This window comes from Balaenoptera ricei, chromosome 14, assembly GCF_028023285.1.
Source record: "Balaenoptera ricei isolate mBalRic1 chromosome 14, mBalRic1.hap2, whole genome shotgun sequence".
NCBI classification, from domain to species: Eukaryota; Metazoa; Chordata; class Mammalia; order Artiodactyla; family Balaenopteridae; genus Balaenoptera; species Balaenoptera ricei.
Genome location: NC_082652.1, coordinates 22,842,891 through 22,845,390, shown reverse-complemented (window position 1 = coordinate 22,845,390; position 2,500 = coordinate 22,842,891). Strand labels below are relative to the sequence as shown.

The 2,500-nt window shown below is 36.6% G+C and overlaps 1 non-coding gene across 1 annotated transcript; it reads left to right on the top strand.

Moving 5' to 3' along the window:
* The first annotated feature begins 2,011 nt into the window (after positions 1–2,011).
* On the top strand, positions 2,012–2,083 carry TRNAQ-CUG (transfer RNA glutamine (anticodon CUG)). Its single transcript has one exon. It is a non-coding gene; the product is annotated as a tRNA-Gln (tRNA).
* The last annotated feature ends 417 nt before the right edge of the window (positions 2,084–2,500 follow it).

Below are 2,500 nucleotides of genomic sequence, written 5' to 3'. Positions count from 1 at the left end.
GTTGTACTTAAATCCAGTTTTATGAAATCTATGGGGCTTTCAGTAACTTCCCACAATTCTCACTATTTGAATTACAAAAATAACAAAGATCTTGAAAAGATTCCTATAACTTCCTATTTGATTTCATGAGCATCATGCAATTTCTAAGCCTTCTGGGAGGCCTCAGTAATCTTCTCCATGGAAAATTTAGAACAAATTTGCAAGAACTCCCAAAATCTCCAACAATGATGCAAAATATTTGCTTACGCAATGAATGAGCAGGATTGATGAACCTTTGCAAAACAATTATAGAAATTGTGATTTTTAAAAAATTTTTCAATTAAAGGACATTTATAGAATGCTATCAGCAACTTCCACACCCACTTAAACTAAACCCACTACTTCCAGGAATGATATTCACAAAGCATCTTCTGATATAATATATTGAATACATTTCCTGTATCTTGATCATGCTCAATGACAGCTGACCCAATAATGAGTTATATTACCGCCTGCAAGATGCCACACTCTTTTGTCTATTTCTTCATTGCTCATCACTCCTCCTCAATCTCCTTTTTGCTTGTTGTTTGCCTTCTCCCTGACCCTAAATGGTAGAACATCTCCAGACCCAGTCTTAGACATCTTCTCTTTTCTATCTCCCCTCGGTTATTCCATCCAGTATCATGGATTTAAATACAAATTTGTATTTCCAGTTCATATCTCTCTCTAAAATCCCAGGCTCATATGTTTAACTGCCTACTCAACTTTTCACATGGATATCTTTTAGGTATCTCAGACTCAACATGTCCAAAACTGAGCTCCTGATCTTCCCAATCCAACTCCAACCATAACCTTCTGCATCTCAGGTGACAGCAAATCTATCCTTCCAGTTACTCAGGCAAAATGCCTCCAAATTTTTAGAAAATACTGTTGGCACTACTTCAAAATATATCCAGAATCTGACTACTTCTCACTACCTCCACACTTCCACCCTTATTTCTCGCATAGATTACTTCAATGGCTTCCTAACGGGTCTCTTATTCCTACACCCCACAGTCAGAGTAATCCTCTTAAATAGTAAGTTAGATTATTACTTCTCTGCTCACATTTCATTTAGAAAAGCTAGAGTTCTTACAATAGCCTACAATGACCTACATGATCTGGTCCCCCTAATGTCCCATTAATTTCCTCTCTGCTCATTCCTCTCCAGCCATATGAAATTCCTTCTTTAGATGCACCAGGTACCTCCTGCCTAAGGGGCTTTGCTTTAGATGTTCCCTCTGCTTAGAGTACTCTTTCTCCAGATAACTTCATGGTTAACTTCCTCACTTCCTTAAACTCTTTGCTCAAATATTACGTTTTGCATAAAACCTACACTCACTCTCACCCTCTCACCAGCGCTACCTTTACTTTGCTTTTTTTCCCCTACAGAACTTATTACTTTCTAATGTACCATATATTGACTTTTATTATTGTTTATTTCTCTCCTGTCCCATTAGAAAGCTCCATCTCAGTTGATGACAATTTTTTCTCTTGGTTCACAGATGTATCCCAAGTTTCTACAACATTATCCAGCATAAAATAGATACCCAATTAATATTTGTTGAATGAAAGAAACAAAACTCATAAGCCAGTGGCCTGTTAGTGACTAAGGAATGATAAAAGACCACAACTACTAAGAGCCATGAGGCCCTATTCTTTTTGTTCAATCTAGCCTAACAAATAGATTATAAACCTACTGGCCCTGCAAATAATGACAAGTCTTGCAAATTATGGCTTCACGTTGTTCCTAAGAGCATAAAAACATGAATTTAATCAAAAAGGGACCTTATCCCATTGCAGATTTTTGGTCTATCTGTAGTATTGAGAGCAAACTCATTGTTTGCAGGTAAAACCAAGTTTAGAAGAATTATAAATTTAATTATACTTTAGAAAGTAGAATTAAAGTTCAAAGCTTCAAAGTGACTTTGAATTTGTGAAATGGTCCATAAAAAAAACAAAAACAAAACAAAACACCAAAAAAACAGGGAATTCCCTGGCAGTCCAGTGGTTAGGACTCGGCGCTCTGACTGCCGGGGCCCAGGTTCGATCCCTGGTTGGGGAACTAAGATCCCGCAAGCCATGTGATGTGGCCAAAAAACCAAACAAACAAACCAAGATGACCCTTAATAGGTAAAAATATTCTTAATAATAAAAAGTATACAATTTTAAGTAAGATTCACATAGAGCTCCACTGTTTACAAACTGTTTTCAGAAAAAAAACCTTATTTGATCCTTACATCGATCCTGAGAGATGTATTATCACCAATCCCATTTTACTGACGGGTAACTGAAGCTAACAGAAGTTAAAAGAATTTCCCAAGGAGACTTAGCTAATATGTAGATTCCTAGATTCAATTCCAGGTCCGTATATCTTTTTTAAAATTTTGAAATAATCACAGATTCACAGGAAGTTGCAAAAATAGTACAGAAGACTCATGTGCCCTTAACCAGGTTCCCTCCAATCGTGACATCTTATATA